Genomic DNA, 25,926 nt, shown 5'->3' with positions numbered 1-25,926 from the left:
CCACTTCTCTGTTGTAGTGTTTGTAATGAGTAAAATGAGCTCATCTTGGATAAAAAAAAAAGTCACATAATTTAATTGAGAGCAGAGCAGAGTTACATAAAGCCTGCTGTCTGAAGTCACTCCAGGTTTGTTGGTTTTCGGGCCTCAGAACTGTCGGACACGGCGCTTGTCATTTGTTTGACGATAACTGGACCCCTCCTCCGTCCTGAGCCGAGTCCAGGCAGCTTTCATCCCAAATCTTATCCTGATGAAACCGGCTGTCAGCTCCCATCGAGGCCACGATGAAGCTGCAAACTGGACTCACAGAAGGAGCTTTATTCCCAGGAAGGGTGCTCACTGTTAAAACTTACTAAAAAAAAAGAAGAAAGGGAGGAGGACTTTGAACTTTCTGCCCATCGGTATCTGTTACAACACTCTGCTTCACAGTGAAGAAGTTTGGCACAGAAGAAAAAGAAGAAAAGTGACTCGTTCATGGCGCCGAGATGCTCTGGGATCAGGAGGACGAGGGGAAAAAAAGAGTCTAGTTAGTAGTTCTGTGTAAGGCACTACTGTACTACACTGTAAAATGATCAAATAACTTCAAGACAAAGTCAAGAGGTTGTGATATGTAGCACAACAAGCTAGTGAAACTGTAAACAGAACGACAATCCTGCACATGCTCAGTGGCGTCTGCCTTACACAGAACTACTCTCTGGAGACTGAAAACATGACCGCTGTTATTAGTCTTTGGAGCCGTTTCTAAACAAACTGACATGAACAAACTCTTCATGATGAAGGATCAGGTCACCCAGTGCAGCGATGTGACTCACTGTCAAGTCAAGTCCATTTTTATTTATATAGCACCAAATTAAAACAGAAGTTATCTCAGCGCACTTTTCACATAGAGCAGGTCTAGACTGGACTCTTTATTTCACAGAGACTCAACATTCCTCTATGAGCAGCGCTTGGCGACAGCAGCAAGGAAAAACTCCCCTTTAACGGGAAGAAACCTCGAGCAGAACCGGACTCTAGGTGGGCGCCATCTGCCTCGACCGGTCGGGTTGTTGATGGTGATTGATGTGTTTTTAATAGTTTTTGGACAACAACGGAGGAATAAGATATATCAGGCTTTGGATACACACACAATACTTGTTAGTAGATCAGCTCATTGTTGGTTTGGATCCAAACATGAGATCTGACAAGAAGAAAGATACACTGAAGGTATAATGAGACTAAGTTTGAACTTATAAACATCTGCTGCGACCGACTCCTGTGAATTGGACTGATGTGTCTTGGTGAGGACTGATCGACCTCTAAAGACACTGTTACAGTAGTCGAGCCAACGGATGATAAACATTTTTCTGCTTAGACATGTGACATGTCTCCTGCTTAGACATAAATCCTTAAATTCTCAGTATATTCTTAAGGTGATATTCGGCTGATTTGTCTCAATGTGTCCATGACGACACCAAGATTTCTAGTTCTCTCACAAATGCTTCCTTTCATAATGAAAACATTATTTATACACTATAATGACTTTTGTTTGTTGGAAGCTGCTCAGTGTTTTTATTTTGGACTGTAGGCCAGAAGTCAACTCAGTGCCTCTCTAAGTTAACACCTTTCTGAAGTGAAGTTGTCGTTAATTAATCAGCGTGTTGTATTTGCTTCTTCTTCTTCTTTGGTGGCCTGGAAATGCTGGTGTTGTTGTTCAGGTCTGCCGGACAGAGAGACCTCACCTGGACGAGTGTCGGCCCGTCGGGCTCGAGGTTCCTGCCTGTGTTGTTTGGGAGTTAATCAATGTTACGACATGGAGGATGTTGGTTTAAAGACGGAAATATCAACAGACGGTTAAGTACAGCTCGTTAATTCCATTAACATGCGTGAAAGTGTGTGTTTGTTCAGCTAATTGGGCTGAATTATTCAATTTGTCCGTTTTTGGAAGTGATGTTTGGATAGCTAATTTGTGGAGAACATTTTCCACAAAGAGAAGGAGGGCAGGGCTGCTGTGTGGCTCTGAAGTTCAGGGAAAATAAACCAGATCATGGAGAGAGAAACAGAATCTAAATGTAGAACAAGTAGTGGCACAAATACACCTTTAATGTAAGAAGAAGTGAGAAAAAGGGAGAGAAGAAGTATCTGACATCGTCTCTGTAAAGAAATCCTGCAATAAAACACATCAGAAGACGACCTGGATGGACAGAAGGGACTTAATGACAAAAGTGAAACTTACAGACCAAAATTATAATCCTTAAAGCAGTGAGAATCTGTTTTTTTATGCAGCTTTATAACGAGTTTCAGCTCATTGTTTATCTGTTCGGCTGCAACTTTACTGCTCTGGTTCACTCTCAGCGCTCTCATAGCGTCGTTTTCAGAGAAAAAGCTGTAAAAAGCCGCTGTACACTACCTGCTCAGCACCAAACAGCAAACAGACACAGTTAGCTGTAGACTAACTGGTGAACATAGTGGAGCATTTAACAGATATCTGTCCACCTGGTGAATGTAAGTCCAATATTCACTCTCCTTTAGCTCTGTTTTTGCTCTCTATCGACTCCGGAGGGAAATATCTGACTCTTTAGCTGCTAAATGCTCCACTATGTTCACCAGGAAATGTGCTGCAAAACCAAACCTAGCAGGTAAAAGAAGCTGAAAAGCTTCATAAAGCTGCAGAGATGCCAAAGAGAATCAAGAATCAGCTTTATTGGCCAAGTATGTTTATGCATAGAAGGAATTTGACTCTGGTGAAGGACAACAAGCCAAAGAAAGTTAATTAAACATAAATATAATCACCATTATGTGCAAGCACGTTTGTGAAAAATAGATACATACATATAGAAACAACAAGTGGACAACAACATACAATGTCTATACACAGCTGAAACCGTTCCTATAGTGCAAAGGTGTGAAAGAGTACTGAGATAAATGTGTAAAAAGTGATGTTACTTTATACACACACAGTAGATGGTTATGTACAGTATATACAGCTTGCTCAAATATACAGTATATATTGGCTTGAAGTTTGTAAAGATGTTGTAGTTTCCTCCCTCCTCGGCTCTCTGTGACGTTCATACAAACTCTCTGAGCAACAGACACAAACAGATCCGTGACTGAAGAAGAAGAAGTTCATTTATAACCGAGAGCTGACAGCTGGGACGACGTCTGCCTGCCGCGCCCTCAGTGAAGGATGGTCGGTTGGATTGTTACATAACAGGACAGTCGAATGACAGCGTGGGTAGAAGAGATGGGAATTTACTTTCCTTTTTTTTCAGTCAGAAAAGGGTTCAAACTGGACTGTGAGGACAGCGTTAAAGAATAGTGCTGTAATCATTCCTCCTGCTCATACTGGATATTAAAAGATCCTTCAAATGTGCTTTCAATGTAAGTGATGGAGGCCAAAATCCACAGTGTGTCCACACAGTCACTAAAAGTCTGTGTGAAGCTTCTATTCAGCTTCAGCAGTCTGAGTTAGTCATATCAAGTGGATATCTGACACATTTACAGTCTTTTAGCATCAAATTCCCTCTTTGTGTTTCCTCAGACAGTGTTTCCCTGTTGTTGCGTCACATGCTCCAACAATCATCAGAATAACATAATTCAAAATAAAAGAACATCTGTATGATCACCCTCCAGCAATCATCAAAATGATATGATACAATATATAAGCAACATCTGAGAAAACACAGGTTTATCACCTCCTCGTGTTCCTCTGTTGGTTACACTGTGTTACAGAGTGAGGAACAAAAGAGTGCTTGTACTTTCTTCTTGCAGTCTGGAGCCCTAAGGCGCCTCCCAGAGGGCAGAAGTTGGTACTCCTCATGTAGGATATCTGAGGGCACACTAATGCAGCTGTTTATGAAGGAGCTTTCCACAGAGTGACCTGAACAGATCCCCAGCAGCTGTAGTATCCTGGCTTTCAGTTGGACTGAGAGGCCACTGAACCAGACTGAGCCTCTGTATCGCAGGATGCTTTTTATGGTGGAGCAGAAGAATAGATTGAGGGTTTCCTTCCTGGCTCCAAATGACATGAGTCTCCTTAAACAGTAAATTCTCTGTTGTACCTTATTGCAGATGAAGTCCACATGGTAGATTGAAGACAGTGCACTGCCCATGTGCACCCCCAGGTATCTGAATGATGATCTTTGTTTTATGGGTTGGTTATGAGTTGTAACCTGAGTCTTGTGTGGCTCTGAAGATGATCTCCTGTGTTTTGAGGGTATTGAGTATGATTGATTGATTTGATTTATTGATTGGGACAGTGTGCAGTTTTAAACATTAAAGATGCACTGCACCGGAGTTAGCTCGAAGCTAATTTGCATCTGTAGTCCCCCCACAATCAAAACATACAACAGCACAACAACAAACAAAAAACAAAAAAACCCAAACCAAAACAAAAAAAACAAACCGCACAGAACACACCATACAAAATACAAAATACATGAGAGCGTTACGATCACACCACTGAACCACTTTGTTGACACTGTCCAGGTGAACATCAGGCTCCTCCCCCTCCATCATCAGTGCTACCAGTGCAGTATCATTGGAGAATTTGATGATGTAGTGGTTAAGCACACTGGAGGGGGGGGGGGGCATTTTGCAGAGCAGTATGTCTGGCTGTATTGTGTTGAATGCAGTGAAGTCTTTTTTTATTAAGTTTTATTTTCAGTGCATCCAGATGTTTTGAAACCATAGACACCATGACGTCAACCATTGGTTTGTGGACTCCCGTTTTGAAGCCTTAAGTATGGCATTCTGACCGTCGCCATCTTGGTTTTTTGGAGTCAGAAGACACCATATTTGGACAAGAAGGTGGAGCTGACCATAATGCTAGCGTCAGCTGCTAGCTTGGTTAGCACAGTGCATTTACAGTTTATGGTTAACTGTGATATTGCTAACGCCAATGCTAATTTTGGCTAGCGAAAAACAGGCTTGAAACAAAACTGAACATCCGACTCCTTAGAGGGTCTTTTAATAGGTATGCTAGTGACTTGTCAATCACAACGTCACCACACTCTAAAGCATACCCTGCTTTATCGTCTATTTTACTCACCTTTTTTACTAACAGGACCATAATTTACAAAATGAACATCATGCTGTATTGGAGAAGACTTGAAACTAGCGATTGAGACCATAAACTCATTAAGAAAGTGTTTACTGAGGTAATAAATAAAGTGAGAAGTAGAGTCATTTTCTCATAGACTTCTATACAATCAGACATGTTTTTGGAGCCAGTGGAGTCGCCCCCTGCTGGACATTAGAGAGAATGCAGGTTTAAGTCACTTCTGCATTAGCCTCATTTTCCAGACCCAGAGCTTCCCACTCGTTTGAAACCAGATGTATGAGGGTAGCAACAGCATCTTCAGTGCTGTGCTCTTGCTTGTATGCAAACTGGTACGGGTCAAGTTTTTCCTGTATATACTAAGAGAGCAGTTGACAGATGATTCTCTCCAATGACTTCATTAATACAGAGGTCAGGGCTGCAGGTCGAACGTCATTGCGCTCCTTGGGGCATGGTTTCATAGGAAGTTGGATGATGTGTGAAGTTTTCCATGCTGTGGGGACAGTGTGTGTGTCTAGTGAATGCTGGAAAATGGGCTGCCACCCCGGGGTTAGCTACTCACTGCATGTCTTCAGAATAGAGGCACTGATGTTGTCAGTACTTACGTGTACTGAGATGTCGAAAGATGTTGGCCACCTGACCTGCTGAGATTTCCACTCTTATCTTCAGACCCCACAGTTACTGACTCCAGCACCTCCCGGCATCTTTCAGAGCTCCAAGTTGTTTCAAACCTGGTGAAAATGGTGTTAATCATTTGCAGACGCCAGCTCATCGTTAGTCACAAATGACTTGTAGTGTTTTCTTGGCATACCTGTCATGTTTTTCATGGTCTCCCATATTTTTGGGGGGTTGCCAGCCTTCAGTGTCTCCTCAAAGTGTCTCTTGTGTGCATCCTCTGCCCGCCTGAGTTTGCCTCTCAGTTCCTTGTCTTTTCTTTGCAGCTCCATTGTGTCCTTGTTTTTAAAAGATAATTTTCTTGGGTTAATTGTTTGTTTATATCATATTTATAGTAACAAAAAGAGGGACTTTGGCTCTAAAAAGACTGTAACATTGAAAGATATCTACTTGATTTGACTCATTTGGACGCTGAAGCTTCATATTAGCTTCAGATAAACTTTTAAATACATTTTTGCACAGAAGGAGGACTGTGGATTTTGTCCCCCATCACTTCCATTGTAAGTGCATTATGAAGGGATCTTCTAATGGTCAGTATGAACAGAAGGAATGATTACAGCAATAAAAAACAGGTTTAATGTTCCTTTGGGCTCCTAGCTGTTGGTATAGGACAGACTTGAAAATTTGTGAACCCGTCCTTTAACATCAGAGAGAAAGTCTGACACCTTTTCATCGAGTCCAGATTGATTTAAAGTATCTGTAGACAGCCGAGGACACGGACGCCTCTGCTTCCTGTCTCTGCTCAATGGACTCCACTGTTTGTCAGGAAGTAAAGGATGAGGGGTTACAGGTTGTCCACCCTGCACTCCATCATGCTCTCAACACTGGTGGATATGCTCTGAAATACTGCAGGTTTCTACTTTTATATTCAATGCAAAGAACATTTTCATTTCCTGAATCTCTCTGTTTTTTTTCCTGTGCTCCAACAATTTGCTTGAATGTGACAAACTCTTTGTAAACGTCTGGTTTCAGCCTGATGAATGTCACCTGTTCACGAGGAGATGAACATTCTTCGACACCCCTAAAATGTCCATATAAGGTGACCTGCAACACTGTTTGTGGGCGAGTTTCATTCACAGAAATGTTCCCAAAGAGTGAAAAGAAGAATCCAAAAAACCAGCAGACACATTGATCAGTGTCAGACGTGGTATTAGAAGAGCTGAAACTATTAGAAAACATGAATCCATCAGAGCAGCTGCACTGTGAAATAAAGAGGAAACGCTTTGACATGAAGTTAGATGCTTAAAAACGTTTTTTTTTTTAAAGCAAAACGCTCCATGACTGATATGAGAGACCGTAGAGGTGAAAAATACATTTACTCAAGTACTTAAGTACAGTTTAGAGGTACTTGTACTTTACTTGAGTATTTCCATGTGATGCTACTTTCTACATTTCAGAGGGAAATATTGTACTTTCTACTCCACTACATTTATTTAACAGCTTTAGTTACTTTTCAGATGAAGATTTGACACAATGGATAATATAACAAGCTTTTAAAATACAACACATTGTTAAAGATGAAACCAGTGGTTTCCAACCTTTTTGTCTTTTGACGTCTTACAAAAAGCAGTGTGTAGTCGGGGTCACATTTCACATGTCTATGAGTTGTTAACAGCTCCACCAAATAGTGATTTTTCCCTCTAAACTTCTCACATTTCAATAAATGTTCAAATGATCCAATATTTCAGCAAAAATCAAAGATTTGAGAAAAAGTCCAAAAACTGAAAACAGATTTGTGTATCAGAACTTTGTTTTTTCTTCTTTCCTCTCCCATTAATCATCTCACCACCCCTCAGATTTATCTGCTGACCCTTTGGAGGGGCCCGACCCCTAGGTTGGGAACCACTGGACTAAACTAGCTAACTGTATATAAAGTAGTGTAAACTAGCTCCACCTCCAGCAGCTACAACAGTAACATGCTGCTCTAACACTGATGCTTCACTATTAATAATCTAATGATGTCATATATAATAATATATCAGTCAGAGGGACCAAACCACTACTTTTACTGCAATACTTTAACTACATCAAGCTCATAATACTTATGTACTTTTACTGCAATACTTTAACTACATCAAGCTCATAATACTTATGTACTTTTACTGCAATACTTTAACTACATCAAGCTCATAATACTTATGTACTTTTACTGCAATACTTCCTTTTTTACTGCAGTAAAGGATCTGAGTACTTCTTCCAGCACTGTTAAAAAGGATATTCCTGCTCTCAGGAGGACAAATCCAAATGATTTTGTTGACTTGTCACCTTTATCAGGACTTCAACAACACTTTGGCCAAGGTATCTACAGATGTTGGGGGCAGATTTACGTGAAATTCCAGCACATTCATGCTCCTCAGAGAATGAACTCTTCCCAGGACAAAATATCAGCCTTGCAGACAAGATTTTTGTGTTATCTAATAGACAGATTACCTGGACTCTACTTGCAGAGATTTTTGTCTTTTTATATTTTCTCCAAGTGTAGTTTTGATCTTCAGAAATCTGTTTGGCTACGACTGTAATCTCTCATCAGCTGTTCAGGATTTCTAAACTTGTCTTGATGCAGCTCTGCGGTTCTTCATGTCCCATGATGACATGTTGTTAGAATTCAGCATCCTGGAGCCTGAGTCTGGGCCTCTCCCTGCTCACAATCAAAACAAGGAAGAGGAGCTTTCAGCGCGGCGCTCCACACCCAGAGAGAGTAACCCGAGCTGGGGCGGATCACACACACACACAGCGTCCCGGAGCCTGGAGGAGTTTCTGTACAGCTCTGCAGTGAAAACACACGTGGAGATAAGAGAGTCAATCCACTGGTTCAGTTTACTTTACAACTACCACAAAACTGGGATTAAATCTGTTTAAATCAAAGTTTAAATCCTGCTGCTTGTTGGATTAAATCCAACAAACTCACATTTAAAACTGGTTCTAATCTACAGTTTATATTGCAGACTCATTTATACACGAACCAGGAAGTAAATCTTAACGAGTTCTGGACTGTTGTTTGGACATAATAAGATATTTAAAGACGTCATGTTTGACTCTGGGAAACTATAATGGCCATTTTATCAGGGCTGCAAATAACAATTATAGTTAATATATTAATATTAATTATTTTAATTATCAATTAATCTGCCAATTATTTTCTTAATTGATTGTTTTGTCTATGAAATGTCAGAAAATAGTGAAAATTCCTTTTAATTAATTAATGATGTCCAAAACTCAAATAAACTCAGTTTACTATCACGTATGACAAAGAAAAGCATAAAATCATCACATCTGAGAAGCTAAAAGCAGCACATTTTTGGCATTTTTTCAAAAAAAAAATCAATTAATCAACTAATCGTTTCAGCTCTACTGATATCAGATCAATTATTTTGAACCAGGACCTTCAGTATTTAGTATTTAGATCAAATAGCTCAGATACATTATTTTTACTTTGTATGCTGAGTAAACTGTATTTCAGTATGAATTAACGTCTATATTATCTAATTTTCAGGTCGTATCTTGAGAGTCTCTTAGACTACGACTAACTTTCCCAATTACGTCGTGTAATTATGTTCACAGATAACGTTTTTTCCAGAACAGTAATCTACATTTCTTTATCTGACTGCAGCCGAAGGTCAAAGGTCAAAGGTCAGAGGTCACGGTTGATGGTGGACGTTGAGCTTCACATCCTGTGTGTGTTCAGGTTTAGACAATAAAAGCACTTAAAGATCATTGTTTCAGTTTAATGTTAATAAACTTAAATTATCTTTTCTTAAGTCAGAGTCTAAAAACAACAACGTAAACGCTTAGTATCGACATTTTCACGACTTGTCAGATACTTTAATTAATGTTTTCTCATCATGTTGACAGAAAACATCATGTTTCCTGCTAAACATATTTGCCATTATAATTTAGTTGAATATAAATGTAATTTCTAGGAGACAAAGTTTGACGTCAGCTGTGTCTTTTAGATAAATTTAAGTGTGATTGATTTTAACCTGTTAAATAAATAAAATCCAACAAATACAAACAAACAAGAAGAAAAGAGGGGAGAGGAAAAAAGTCAAAATGAGCTTATTGATTACTCAAATAATATACATACCGCACATAAATATAAAAGAAAAACAGAAAAACACTTCCCAATGAGAAGAGTAGATCCATAAATTTGGACCTCTGGTCGTCAGATGATCAGGGCCAATAAATCCTGACTGGGACGTCCCTGATATTAACCCAGTTCATAATGGTGTCAAAAATACATTAAACAAACAATCTGAAACATGTTAACCAGAGTTAACTTAACCGAGCATTGCAGTTAAAATTAAAGATAACTCTGGATCAACAGGAAATTAACCAGCAACTCTTTTGATAAATAAGAAATTGTTTTAGTAACTTTTAATCAAAAACAACCAAATAATGAAATGTGATAATAAACTGGATTTATTTGGGGTTTGGATATATATCAATCAATATCAATATCAATCACTTGTGACAAAGATGTAACGGACGCAGGATATTTTACAGTTTAACAATAAACTTTATTGTCCAAAATGACATCAGTGCACTGAAACAGTAAACTTAATAATTATTAATAATTATAAATAAAGAAAACACAAATACAAGAAAAAAAATATTAGGCCAATATCAGCCGATAATATCAGCTGACGGATGTATCTGTCGGGCTTCATAACAAACATTAAAAGCATCCAGGAAGCGCAGAAGAATCTTTAGATGATCAATAACAGAGCTGAGGAAGAGGAGGGAGCGTGTAGAGCAGAGTAACGACGGGTAGAGAGGAAGAAAAGAAAAGATTCATTACACTGAGATGATTTCTGCGAACTTGTCAGCCAAAGAACACAGTTTGAACCGTGTTGCTTTTCTTCGGACAATTAGTTCCTCCGTCTTCACTCTCATCGCCGTTATTAAAACCGAGGGGATTAGAAACCTCCGAGACGGGACGGCCTGGAGGGAGGAGACGACGCCGGAGGGTTCATGGCTTGTTTCTGGGTTTAAAATAGAACGATGGGACATGATATCAGAACTAAAATCACACATGAGCTCATTAGAGGAAGAGGAGGACGGAAGGTTTATCCGTAGATTAAAGCTGAACAGAGTGCCGCAGTTGTTTTGGGGTGGAAGTTGCTCTCAGCGGGACTCGCTAATGAAGACGACGAGTGTTATCAGCAAATCAGTTTCTCTGTTTGGTTTCTAGTAAAAAACCTTTTGGCCTTGAACTACAAGATCTAAAGTCTGAATATAAACTCTGATTTCGACCCGATGAATGATTTGTAACTTGTTTAGTCTGGTTTAATTTGACTTAATTTGGTTGGTTTTCCTCTTTGATATGACTCGTTTGGGCAGATCTGAACACAGCAGTCATACAGGAGACGCTTTAATCAATCAATCAATCAATCAATCAATCAATCAAACTTTATTTGTACAGGTGAATGCAATTCAAAGTGTGTTTAGATCAACCTACTTTAAGTACCTTAAAGTTCCAACTGATTCAAAAAGACTCAATTCTCTAGAAATACTGAGTCAATCATTATTTTCAACGTGTCATTAAGGTCTCAATCTGTAATTCAGACCCTCTAATAAGTGTTCTGATGGTCATTTTGGAAATTATTGCTCCATTAATAAGCTTTGAAGACTTGTAGTAACTTTGATGTCTGCCGTGTGCGCGTTGATTGACAGCTGTGATTGACAGTTGGCTCACCCGCGCTGCACACGAGGTGGCGCAGATTCACGTCCGCACGAGTCGAAAATGTTTCAACTCGAGCGAAAAACTCACACATATCCCGAAGCTTTATGAATGTGTTTCATAACCGTAGAGTGACGAGAGGAAAAAAGGAGAGACTGGACGAGACTGACGCTCAGTTTGAAGCTGAACTGAACACAAACGCTCAGAAACAGTTGGTGCGTCTCTTGCTAGCTAGTTCACAGCTAACATACAGTTGGTATTTCGGCTGTTTGGGGTGAATAAACACAAACGGCTGTCTGAACACACTTTAAGACTTGTATATGTAGTGTGTAGTACCGCTCACATGCAAAATAATGTAATATCTGAAAAGCCTAACTGAAAATACTACATATGGTAACATAGTGAGACGTATAAGGACTTTCCGCATAAGCCTGTAAATTAAAGGAATTAAAAATAGACAAAAGGGTAGAAAAATCATTTTTATCGGATGTTTTGGACCAAACCTGAGACAGACTGATGAGCTCACCTCGTGACCTTTGACCTGTGCTCAGTCAGTGGGTGTAAATCTGCTGTACGTGCCTCTCGGTCACCCGTCCACAATGTGCTGACAGCCGGGTGTGTCAGCACACTCCTCACAATGACAAGAAGCAGCATTATAAATAGACTGCTTATCACTCCATCAACCAATCAAATCAAACTGTTTACCATGATGTCATCCTCAGAAGGGGGATATTAATAAACTAAAAACTATAAACATCCTGCTGCACTCACCTTCTTAATGACAGATTATGTAACTTCTTCCACTCGTCATGTCATGGATGTGAACCCGGCCTCCTGCTGCGGTTCTGTTTCTCGCCACACTGACGCTGACATCATCTCCCTCAGCGGCGGGTGAGAGTGGACAGGTTGTAACAGGTTGTATAAGCTGGACAGGATGCAGACATCAGGACTGTGTTTTCTCCTTCGTGCTGTTCAGACTCTGTGACCCATTTGGCTCGAAGCTGCTTCATTCTTTCAGTCTCTCTGCATGAAACTCAGAGGATCTGAAAATAACCAAGCAGCAGAAAGAAGGAAACATGCAGCTGTTGAAAGATTCATGTTGTCATGTCGCACAGTTTGACTCCGGACAAGAAGTTTATATTTTTATTTGAGGAATGGATAAAGCATCCAAGAAGAAGAATCCAGTGTAGATTTGTGTGTTTTTTGAGCAAACGTTATTTCATGTCATGATGGCGTCCCCTAGTTTTACATTATTTCAATTAAATACCGTTCCATCATCTGCTTATGCAGCTGGACTCCTTATTTCCACACAGCAAATCAAATTTTGACTAAAGCAATAACGTCGCACTGCAGAGCAGACGGTCACACTGAGCCTGATCGCATCCTGCTACACAACACAAGAGCCACAGACTCTGAACAACAACCCACATTAGCTTAAGGGTCTCGCTTGTCCTGCATCTTGTTGTCTCTCGCTCTTGACTTAAAACAGAAGGTGATCGTACCTTTGACGTTGTGGCCCCTACACTGTGGAACGCTCTTCCACTTGACATACGATCTGCGGTCGCTGATGACGCCTTTAAAAAGCAGCTGAAGACTCATCTGTGCAGACTGGCCATCCTCTAGTCTAGTGTTTGTAATTCTATGTGTTTTTTATGTCTTGTTGCTTATGTTTTATTGTTTGTTTAGTGTTTTTTTCCTGCTTTATAGTCTTATCCTGTGAAGCTGTTTGTGTTCTTGCTCTGTGAAAGGTGTTATACTAAATAAACTTTTCTTACTACTTACCTTAGCTTGTTGAACGAGCCACCAAACAAATATACCTGCAAATGTCACTTCGGACCCGTTAGGTGCTGGTTTAGTTCTTACTCTTCAACACCACTGCTAACAACACGTTGTCTGTCCGTGGCTTGTAGCCACAGCAGTTTGTTTACTTTGTCTCCATTCACATGGTGTAACATGTGCCAACTGCAATCAATCAAACACAGACACCGACACGCCCCTCCAGCTGCTATCAATCAAACACAGACACCGACACACCGCTCCAGCAGCTGTCAATCATACACAGACACGACACGCCCCTCCAGCTGCTATCAATCAAACACAGACACCGACACACCGCTCCAGCTGCTGTCAATCATACACAGACACGACACGCCTCTCCAGCAGCTGTCAATCATACACAGACACGACACGCCCCTCCAGCTGCTGTCAATCAAACACAGACACGCCCCTCCAGCTGCTATCAATCAAACACAGACACCGACACACCGCTCCAGCAGCTGTCAATCATACACAGACACTGACACGCCCCTCCAGCTGCTATCAATCAAACACAGACACCGACACGCCCCTCCAGCAGCTGTCAATCAAACACAGATACGGACACGCCTCTCTAGCTGCTGTCAATCAAACACAGACACAGACATGCCTCTTTAGCTGGCAGAGACCAAAAAGACCATTTCTGATATTTCACCAAAGACCTTAATAATAATAAAAATCTATTACCATTTAGAAAACACAATGAAATCATTTTTGACTGCAAAAAGATGACTAAATGTGATTTCAATTGGACTTTAAAGCAAGGTTGTGATACAGGGATTTCACAGTAATCTGCTTAATCTGATATTGATATTTCATGTGTTAAACTGACATTTTGTCTTTAAAGGGCCGGTTGGTGTTGAGTACTTTTGCTTGAAGCAGAGCAAAGATCTCGAGGCATTTTTAAACAAGAACTATCCAGAAACTCAAGATGAGACTTTCTGTCTTCAGTTTATCGACATTAATCTTAAATGTGTTTATCAGATTGTACTTTGAGGACACAAAACAAGAAGCAGCACATCAGAGAGGATGGTCCCATCCTGCTGCTGAGGGCAGGGTGGCAGCCGCTCGCTAATCACAGATCAGAGTTCAGGAAACAAACGCCGCCGCCGCCGTCCTGCAGCTTTGACATCACATGTAACTGCAGCTCGTCTCCACAGCACGGCGTTTACTGCTGTGACGTCTGCAGAGGATCCCTCCGCTCCTCTGGACCTTATGAATGAACAAGTGTTTCATGTGGAAATTGTTATTCTAACCACATACATAAGTGTTTCAGGGCTGTTATGGAAAAGTAATTGGCGCAATTACAGAGGAGGGGGACATGTGTCAGAGGGTCGGGGGCTTTCCCAGAGCACAAACTTTCCTCTGCAGAGCTGCTGCAGCGACGTGGAAACAACACAGAGACACAAGATCTGCTGTCTGTGGAAAACAGAGATATATAACATGATGTGTCACTCTGCTGTTGTTTTCTGAGGAGGAGATACATCGTAAAAAAGTTTGGTCACAGTGGCATCCAGATCCTGATGTTTCATGATTAAGTACGGCCTAAACAACAGTCACACGCGGTTAGATATCTGGCTTTTGCTTTGTGAAGTAATGCGTCTGTTCTTTCCCCTTAAAGATTAATGTTTTATTTCATGAAAATGACACATAAAATTAAAAACATTAGTATTTTTGTGATGTAAGCAGAGGTTGTCTGCCTCTCCTTTAACACACTTCAACTCATTTTAATAAATGAGAACATAACAATGCAAAAATATATATTTTAAATAAAACAAGTTTTGGATTTTATCTTTAAAGCTGCAATAATTGATATTTTTAGCCATTCTAGCCTCTATGGTTGGCAGTGTCAGTCAGTTGGTTCACCAAATCTGGTTTGTACATTCATATTCTTCTCAGTAAAGTAAATTCTTAGATAGAGTTAGGTTTCATTTTAGCTGCTAAACCCTACTTTTACTAAAGCGGTCAGGTCTGATCGGTTGAGCGTCATATCTATGTCCCCAAGCAACAAGGTGTGAACAAAGGTTCCAATGTAAAAGGAAAGACACCAATGATACACTCCATAGCAGCGGCTGGCGGTAGTGAGTCATTTGTTTGAGAGTTTGCCAGATACCATAAAACATAAAAAGAACAAGAAAGAAAGTGACCACAACAAACATGTCGGGGGAAATACAACAGTCGCCATCAACCAGAGCATTAAGCGTTACAAGTAAGAAGAAAAGAGTGAAATCAGACAAGATTAACCTCTCATACTCCAACAATAATAAAGTGGAAAGTAATGCTCTACTTACTCTACCAGGATCATAAATTAATAATTCTGCTCTGCATTGGTTACTATGTGTGATCACATTTTCTGTTATTTTTTGTTGCTGAGATTCAATATGCTAACATTAGCAGGGTGACTGCTACAAAGTACGGCAGCATTAGAGTTAGTGTTACCTGCCTCTGCTAAACCTAAACCTCTCATAACCGGGTTCATTTTTGTCACAATGACCACTAATAGTATCTGTTGCCAGACGCGTCCTGTTTTCATGTATTTATCAGCTCTTCTGTGAACTGCGATCACTCGTTAGCTTGCCAACATGTAACTGGCATCGTTATCAACAGCGCTAAGACGTATTAGCGTCCACCAGACTGTATTCTTGGAGATGTGTGAAGTTGTTGTGTATCGTAACATTAGTGGGACATAGAGTGCCACACCTGCCGGGGCGAGACCCTTAAGCTCAAATTATAGTTCCCGCGTCTGCGAGTCCAATTTGTTGTGTCTGCGTGGACACAACGTTGTGTTCCTGTAGATCTACTGCGCACGTGTGGAGCGTGTTCTCCGAGCGGACCCAAGAAGGTAGTAGGAACACATCAACTACCCGTCCGTGGTGTCCGCAGCTGTCCGTGTGTGTCCGCTCGGGAGTATAAATGAAGCTTTACCTGCCGTTAGTCACTCAGTCAGAGTAACGCGAACTGTTGGGGTTCAGATGTGGACGGTCACATTAATGAGCCATAATCACAGTGAAGGATGTGACAACAGTAGAACCAAAAGAAAAGACGTTTCCTCAGTGAAAGTTAGAGGCTCGCTTTAAGGAATAACTTTTATGTTTTTTTTTACTCCTAAAAACCCTTTAAAATATGCAGATAATTCAAATAAAATTAAAATAACAACATTAAAATAACATTATATAATACAATCCATTGAGAGTCAGCTTAAATTCCCATTAAAAATATTTTAATTTAATGTGAGTTTAAGTTTAAAATGAAGGTATTCAGTTTCATATTGAGCGCAGATGTTTCCAAAGATATTCAATACTGTATGTTGCCAAATTCTGGGGAAAATTGTCTAAAATGATGCACCAGGAAACCAGAATATTTTCATTTTTTATTAAATGCTGCAATGAAAAAAAAATCAGATTATAATAATGAACAACTTAAAGGGAAAATTTAAGGGTAAAAAAAACTGAGTTTAAGATGAAAAGTTATGTTCTGCACCGTAGTTACACAAAGAATCAACATTAAAGAGTCCATTAGCAGTTTGTTTGGAGCTCTGTCGTCACCTCTGATTGGTTTTCCAGACACCTCGCCTGCACAGATGTGTGGCAGCTGACCTTTGACCCCGCTGCAGTCTAAAAATAAACCCAACAGACTCAATAAACATCTGTGCTGCAGGTCCGGGTTCGGCACTTTTTTACTGTGTGAACGCCACTCGTGGGAACCTGCAGCTGTTTTTCAGACGAGATGATGGAAGACGTTACAGGCAGGTGAAAACAAAACAAGGTGTGTCTTTGTCTCGAAGTGATGAATCGTACAAACGTGAAAAATGGAGCATATTGTCAGACAGCAGACGTTCATGGCGCTGCACTCAAGTTGATGTGAAACTTCTATTCAGCTTCAGCAGTCTGAGTTAGTCATATCAAGTGGATATCTGACACATTTACAGTCTTTTTAACATCAAACTCCCTCTTTGTGTTTCCTCAAAAAGACAAAAAGACCTCGTATATGTCTGGACCGTGCAGGTTAATGTGTTGCAGTGATAGTCAGCCGTCGTGTCTATAATGTGAATTCCTGGATGTTTAATGTTCACCTGCAATTTTCTGTAGTGGTCCCAGTAATATTTACATGTCACATGACATGATTAGGCTACGTTTGAGTAAAAAAAAAAAAAGGTTATAAATGCAGCTGCAAGAACAAAACTTTCCACTCATATCTTGGGATGTTTGATTTGAAAAAGAACTGATTTTGTTTAATTATAACTGTTCTAATTATCATTAAGTCCTCCTGATCTTTTATCTGTTTCACTCAGCGGACGTCTCTTGTTTTCCACTGTATTAAGTGTTTTGTCACAGTGATTATTTGGCTGCTTTAACTCTTTATGCACTTTTTTTTCTGACTCTTTCTCAGTTAAGGAGACTGTGGTGAGAAAGTTTTTACAGCATTTTGGTTGCAAATTCAGGAGGTTTATCTCCACCCGGTTACTGCAGTTACAGTCAAATCAAGCGCACCTGCAGACCAGCTGGCCCACACTAACCTCATATAACAGCTTTTGAATCACATGTTTTACCTGCAAGACTCTGTCGTGTCAAATCGATGGAAGGCAATTGGAAAAACACAAGGTCCAAAAACTACTCTTAGATGATAAAAAATCAGGAGTCAGAGGTCCAAGCAGCAAAGTGTTCTTTAATGCCGGCAAAAAAGGAGAGCAAACAGTGCGTACAAGATGTACCAGGTCGCTCTGGAAGGAAAATACACCACAACTCCTGTTTTAATGCTGTTCTTCATCCTTTGTGATGTGAAAACATCTTGCGTCCAGGTATCAGTTCAGTTATAAAATCCAAACACAGCATGGAGCGTCTCTCCCGCCGGCTGCTGACGGTGATGTCAGTCGGAGAGTCGATCGCCGTGGACGGTAGAGGAGGAGACGCAGAGACGCTGCTACGCGTCTGTTTAAACAGGAGTTTAACCGACTTCACACAGTCGCTCTGCATCGCTGCCGTCCTCCACTTCCATCATCTTGTGTCAATTCATTTTGAAAGAGCAACGGCCAATGAGGAAACTCCAACACAGCCAGCCGACCAATGGTGTAACTTCATCACTCAGTCACTAGGGCGCTCAGACAACCTCAGTTATAAGGCCCCGCTGTTGTGGTCCAGCCAGAAAGAGGGACTTTGGTACTAAAAAGACTGTAAAGTTGAAAGATACTGAAGCTTCATATTAGCTTCAGATAAACTTTTAAATACATTTTTGCACAGAAGGAGGACTGTGGATTTTTTCCTCCATCACCTCCATTGTAAGGTCATTATGAAGGGATCTTCTAATGGTCAGTATAAACAGGAGGAATGATTACAGCAAGAAAAACAGCTTTAATGTTCATTTGGGCTCCTGACTGTTGGTTCTGGACTGACGTGAAACATTGTGAACTCGTCCTTTAAGGTTTAAACACACAAACAGTCAGTTGTGATTAATCTGATGAAGCGATTATTTGTATACATTTTTAATTCCCTCCTCAAATATTTTAAGCCTCATTTAGCTCCTAAAGAAGGTAAAATATCCCTTAAAATATTTCATTATCCCAGCGATTTATTTTGTATCTCCAAAAGAAGTTCTTTGAGCATTAATTTGTTAAAAATCTTCTGGTTGGAGGTTTTTTTTTTTACCTTCATGGGGGGAAAACGAACGCGGGAGTGTAAATATGATTTAAACAAGGAGTTTATTCTCCTGCTGAAGAAAGCCTCCACAGATTATTTTACACCTGAACCTCCACATGTGGCTCCTCTCTCTGTAGCCACACATTGGCTTTGATTACTGTAATTGGCTGTGAGGCCCAGCAGAGAACAGCAGGTCTCAGGACCCTGGAGGACCAGTAAAAAGTACCCACTCACTAAAGCCATTAACCCTGTCATAACGAGGAGGGGGGGGGGGGGGGGGGGGGCAAAGTGCTTCACTTAAAGACCACCTCCCAATTAGCTGCATGAAGAAAAGCCGAGCGGCCTCTTACCTCCATGTTAAAGGAAATAAAAGTGGAGAGGACGAGGCACAAAAGAGTGTCTGTAGCAGGAAACGCCGGCCAATGAAAACACTTTGCCTCATGTCCAAATCAGAACCACATGACGGAGGAAAGAAGCAGAACGAGTCGTAATGACCAGGAGGTTCTACTTCCTGTCTGCTGATTGGGGGGCGGCCACGGGGAATAGACGCAGCGGGGGGTCGGACAGCCAATGAGCACGCTGGGAGGGCCGCACCTACAGGCCAATCACAGTCAGTCATGTGAGAGCAGTAGCAGTCATGTCATTTTAAAGGTGCTTTATAAATAAAGTTATTATATTTATGTGTTATTGTGTTCTGTTAGGTTTATTTATTTAAATTTAAACACTAAGAGACCATAAAATAACAACACCTGGATGACGTCATGTAGTAGTTTTTACATTTTTCATTTCCTGTTTCGTCTCTTAACTTCCGGCTGCTATTTTTGCAGAGCTGGAAGAAGTACTCAGATCCTTTACTGCAGTAAAAGTACCAATACAACAATGTAAAAATACTCCATTACAAGTAAAAATCCTGCATGAAAAATCCTACTACAGTAAAAGTACATAAGTATTATGAGCTTGATGTAGTTAAAGTATTGCAGTAAAAGTACATAAGTATTATGAGCTTGATGTAGTTAAAGTATTGCAGTAAAAGTACATAAGTATTATGAGCTTGATGTAGTTAAAGTATTGCAGTAAAAGTACATAAGTATTATGAGCTTGATGTAGTTAAAGTATTGCAGTAAAAGTAGTGGTTTGGTCCCTCTGACTGATATATTATTATATATGACATCATTAGATTATTAATAGTGAAGCATCAGTGTTAGAGCAGCATGTTACTGTTGTAGCTGCTGGAGGTGGAGCTAGTTTACACTACTTTATATACAGTTAGCTAGTTTAGTCCAGTGGTTCCCAACCTAGGGGTCAGGCCCCTCCAAAGGGTCAGCAGATAAATCTGAGGGGTGGTGAGATGATTAATGGGAGAGGAAAGAAGAAAAAACAAAGTTCTGATACACAAATCTGTTTTCAGTTTTTGGACTTTTTCTCTAATCTTTGATTTTTGCTGAAATATTGGATCATTTGAACATTTATTGAAATGAAAGCATGTGAGAAGTTTAGAGGGAAAAATCACTATTTGGTGGAGCTGTTAACAACTCATAGACATGTGAAATGTGACCCCGACTACACACTGCTTTTTGTAAGACGTCAAAAGACAAAAAGGTTGGAAACCACTGATCTGGTTTATTTCAAGAAAACATTTTGGCAAGTGGAAATTCTTAAAATCTAGTCGCCATATTGGCTGGAAATCAAAAAAGTTAATTTTAAGCCCTGGTTTCATTATTTGACTAAGGATGTCCAGGACTCATCAAAACTCTCCTGATCTGAAAACCAGGTTTTGCTTTTTTTCGAACCTTCTCATGTGACAAACAGGTGAATTAACGTAGCGCGTCCAGTTTATGTTTCAGTCACATCATCTTTTCCTCCGTGTGATGGAGGAACAATCTTCACGAGTCTATTTGGCTCATTTCTCTCAGTTTGGTGCCTGCAGCAGCTGTGAAGCAGCAGCAGCAGCATCAAACGGAGGATGGATTGTTTTTCCCTCCGTCTCTCAGCTCGTCCTCGAGGCCGGAGGAGCTGCTGGACCGTGGTGGACCAGACCGTCCCGCTGCCTGTGTGGCCGGTTATTTTTCTTAATGGAGCTCCAGCGCTTAAACACACGAGTCCTCAGAGTGGAGGTGGAAGTTTTCCTAAAAAACAGGAGGAGGATTGACCTCAGCTGGGTGACTCTGACCTCGTCTTTTAAAGACAGACAGACACGTCTTTCTTCCTGTCTGCAACGGCTCATCACAAACTTCACCTGGACGTGTATTTTTAGAGAGGAAATACGGCGTGAAGAGCTCATTAATCAACAAGGAGCTAAATTTAGTTTGACATGACATCACCTCCAGAGACTGAAAAAGTATTCAGATTTCATACTTCATAATAATATAATGATAAGAATTTACGCAAGATAATATAAAAACAGAAATAGAAACACAAAACAGTTCAAAGACAATAAAAAATCTTTCCTGTTAAAGTGTTTTAAGAAGACATTTAAAAGATGTTACTGACTCTGCCGACCTGATCTCCTCAGGTTAACTGTCTCGCTTACTGCTGTAATATTTATTACTTTACAACGTTTCAGTTCATACTGTTTTTATGTAGTTATAGCTGTGCTTTCCTCCAATGTGATGTGCCGTTACTTTTCTTTTTTAAACGAGACAAGTCAAGTCAATTTTATTTGTAAAGCACCTTTCATCTCTCCATTTACCAAAAATCTTCTTTTTGGCAACAGCAGAAACAGCCACTAATTACATTGTTGATTGATCAAATTTTCTGGAATACTTCAATCCAAAACTTTTGAATCGTAACATATGTAGATATGAAGCTTTATTATTTCCAGCAGGTGATGTCTGGTCTCAACCCTCCACAACATGTCAGGACTCCAGTGACACCTGTGTAATGTTTTCAACTCAACAATTAAGACACACACACACACAATTTCACAAAATTAAAAATAAAAATCAGTCATTCAGCCACAAGCTTGAACAAAGCAAAAGGTTTTAAAGTTTTCTTTTAAATGTGGAAACGGTAGTGACTGATCTCAGGTCAGTCCCATTTCTAAAATAATAATCATAACTGCTGCAGAAGCTTTTTTCTTTCGATCACTGGTGCAACAACCTGCAGGCCTTTTAATGTCCCACTCAGAAATCTCTCACATCTCGCTGGTTAAACTGGCATATTTCCAGTCACCTTTTCTGACCCTTTGGTCCTCAATTAACTACATATATAAGAACAAGTTTCCCATGAGACCCGGCTCTCATGATAAAACTCAGACAGTCTCGGACAGTGTGGGACCATTTGAAGATGATGATGTGGAAACCAGCGATGTGGGCGGGTTTAGACGACTCCGGGTCAAAACTAAAGAGGTGTGACAGTTCATCATCGGAGTCTGTGAAGTGTCACCTCACACTCACTTATTGGCTTCAGCGACAGCAGAGACGCTGCACTTCCCTGATCTGGCTACCTGTCCAAGTTCTCCACATATTCATGATATTAGCTCGGAGAGGAGGATGGCTCCTGGCTGTCTGCTGGGGCTCAGACAATCTTCTAGGAATTTCAGTATTCAGAAAAGCTCCGGATTAAAGAAGAGACAATTGATAAGTCACCTGGGAAGCTGCTGAGGCTGTCCAGCGGCTGATCGTCTTACATGAGCTGCAACAGATGAAGAGCAGAGAAACGAGAGGAGGAACCTTTCATATGCAGCTTTAATGCAAATGAAAAAATGGAAATTTGGGAGCAAAAGCCTTTTTACTTTATTTTTTACTTTTAGGAAATCCTCTTGTGAGCTGCCTTCCCCAGAGTGAGCTGAGAGGATGGATATCAGTTTCATCTCTGTGTGTCCACTGCAGAGGTAGTTGTAGAAAAATGAGATCAGGCATAATGTCAGCCTCAGTTTATCACTAACTCTTTAAAGATGCCAAAAAAATTCTCACATTCTTCCAGTGGAGCTCAAAGCAGCTACAAGAGAATGAATGTCCTGTACCCATCTGCCAAGCAATGTGAGAATATTGATTTAAAAAAAAAACCCAAACCAATATAATAACTAAATGATTGATGGTAGCAACAGTAAGTCATGTTTTGTATTGTCAAAAAATATGATGGAACTTCTATTTGCAATATTAGTGAATGAGTTGTATCCATCCGGTGAGTATTTGGGGAAAAACACACATTTATCATATCACCTGGAAATTTTGAAAATGTAATAATAATTGTAAATTTAATAGTTTGTCATGGTTGGATGGTTTGCAAGGAAGTTGTAATGCAATCATTATTATTATTATTATTATTATTATCTGCTGGTTTACATCCCTTTGTTAAAAGGACAAGAACCAATTGAAGACTGTTGTTAACCGCAGCTCTAAAAAGTCCTCAAGAAAGCATATAAGATTATCAACAACCCCACATGTCCCCTAGGACTACATTAACCCGAAGCCATCAGGAAGGGGTCAGTTTACCTTGTACAGACTAATAAATGTACTTTGACACTTCTGATATAATGTGAGTTTTTGTGTTGTTGGATATCGTTGGCCGACTAAAGACCGGCCACTGCCATTGATCCTTGTGTATTTAAACTCTAACATTGTCATATTAGTATTTTTTTTAGCTATGTCTTGTCTTTTTAGATATTTATACTTTAATGTGTGTGAATAAATTGTATGTGTGTACTTGTTTGCAGACTCGCTTGCCTTAAATTGCCCCTTGAGGGATGCATGGAGTAATTTGAATTGAATTGAATCATATTTTAAGGCTATATTAAACTGAAAAAGACGTCCATCTTGGGCTAAATTTGGACCAAATCATAGGAACTAAATGTGACCCAACTTTCAACAGATTTAGCCCAAAAAACAACATCCATTGACATCGGGTGCTTGGTGGCTACGATTAGCTCACAAGCTAATGTTAATTTCAGAGCATGTCATATTAAATTATATTCTGGCTGTTTAAAACTATTTAAAATCACCCCCCAATGTCCGAAGCACTAATTATAAGTACTAATTACATACATGATGTTAGCTAGAGAATGTTATGTAGCTGACATGTTAAGACTGCCAGCTATCAAGCAACCAAGTCATATATTAAATGAACACTTCAACATGAAGACAACATGAATATCAGTTTCATCTCTGCGCATTCAGAACATCCAGGTTTTTAGCCTAGCATAGCACAAAGACTGGAAACAGGAGGAAACTGCTAGCCTAGCTCCATCAAAGTGAAAAAATTCTGAACAATTCCTTATCTGTGTGAGAAACCACTAGCTAGCGTAGCCATAAAACAGCTAGCATAATCACTGTTATATTAGATGTTAAGCGCTACAAACAGTTAGCATTATTTTGCACACTCGTTTCTTGGTCCACTCCAACTGGCTCCATGTACATTGTTAGTGATATTTAAAGTGTTTTCACAATATTGAATGTGTTTGTGGACTGTTTAGACACAGTTTAGAGATTTACTAGTTCTACGTTAGTCCAAGTGATACTTGTTAGTATCTGTGTCAGTGCATTTATGATGCAAATTACAGCTAAAACTAAGTTTTTAAGTGGTGTGTAGAGCTATGAAAAATTGATACAGAGAAAAAATATGCTGATTTGTGTTTGATATTTTGTTTGTACATGTTTTAACATGGAAAATATGTCTAGCGAGACAGTTGATGTAAAGAAGTAGTTAATACTGAAAAAGGAGACAACACAGACAAAAAAGTGAGTTTTGTTCATTTGCTGGGCTCTGTGTAACTCGTCCTCAACACATTATGAAAAAGAGTTTGTTTGGCGTTTATTTCTGTAGATTTGAGTGATTTTCATTTACAGCCTCTTCAGCCAGTTCAGTCTTATTGGATCCTTTGTTCTGTTCTGTTCTCTCTGTCTTGTTTTGTCTGCTATATTTGGATTTAAGAGTGATACTTCTTAAACTGTATTTGGGTCCATCTTCTGTTACTGTTCACTTTCAACAATTCCAAAGCTGAAGCTGTCTGATTTGCATGATGTATCTTGTTTACTGAACAGGTGTAAAAACAGAAATGTAAAAACTAGACGTAGTTTTAGGAGCAGTTAATGGTGGAGCTATTTGTCAACCTAACAAACAACAAACCTAACTCTTCTATTAGCAAAATGACTCTACAGTTTGGTGAATAGCTTTCTACTAAACAAGACAGGCCAAACATGAATCCTGAGGGTTTTGGTGACTTCTTGACTTCTGCTGCAGCCTGTAGGCGAAGTTAGCAGGACTTAAAACTTTAATTCTTGTTAATTGCAGCTTGATTTGTTTGTCCTTAACGCCTGTTACTCTGTTATTTCTGCTTCAGGCAAGATAACAGCTCATCAGGATGACTGACAGGTGTTGGGGTGAAAAGTTGACCAGCAGACGGGGAACAATAATCCTGCACTTTCTATGTCACTGAAACACTGAAATTCACAACATTTCTTGATTTTATTTCTTTTGCTCTCTATAGACTCTCACTTTACATGCAGTGAGTGTTTTAGAGGTTCATTAAATATCAGAATATAAGATAAAAGCTTCAGTTAAAATCAAAGTATGACTGAAACAGAACATGTAGATTATAGATTGACACTGTTCACCACAAAGGAAAGTTTTAATTTAGACAAACAAGGTGAGTAACATTTTGATGGTAAATACGCTGCTAGCTTCAGCTAGTTGTGACTTTCTGTGGGAAATGTTTTGTTTCATAACACTTAAGTACAAATAAATGACATAAACCTTGCACAACTTAAGGATAAAAAAAAGTTTCATGAATGTTTTGTTCCCTATAAAAGAAACAACCTAAAAACACACATTTAACCTGAGCAAAAATATTTATTTTTTGTATGCAATTTTTTTGTTTTACCTTTACATTTATTGGTGGATTTTAAGAAAAATTAGAGTTTGCATTAAAAACTCTCCCGAACTTATGTTAAATATTTAATGCTACCCTGGACAGTTTCAGAATCAAGACCTGATGATTGATTGATTGAAATTCCCGGTAAATTACTGGGATAACCTTTAGGCACTGCTAGTGATTTGCACTTTCTCACACATGCCATGGCAATGCCAAAATAGATAGTGCGAGGGACAGTCCAGCAGATGATGGTCATGCAACACTTATGGATGCCAACCGC

General features: G+C 39.8%; 1 long non-coding RNA gene across 1 annotated transcript; it reads left to right on the top strand.

The window, feature by feature from the left end:
* The first annotated feature begins 925 nt into the window (after nucleotides 1–925).
* LOC122974998 lies at nucleotides 926–19,518 on the top strand. Its single transcript, XR_006400528.1, has 3 exons — nucleotides 926–1,042; nucleotides 12,743–12,748; nucleotides 19,504–19,518. It is a non-coding gene; the product is annotated as an uncharacterized LOC122974998 (long non-coding RNA).
* Nucleotides 19,519–25,926: the final 6,408 nt, after the last annotated feature.

The sequence above is a fragment of the Thunnus albacares genome, chromosome 23, assembly GCF_914725855.1.
Source record: "Thunnus albacares chromosome 23, fThuAlb1.1, whole genome shotgun sequence".
Lineage (NCBI taxonomy): Eukaryota > Metazoa > Chordata > Actinopteri > Scombriformes > Scombridae > Thunnus > Thunnus albacares.
Note: the sequence above shows the minus strand (reverse complement) of the source record. Positions and strands in the feature narration are given on the sequence as shown.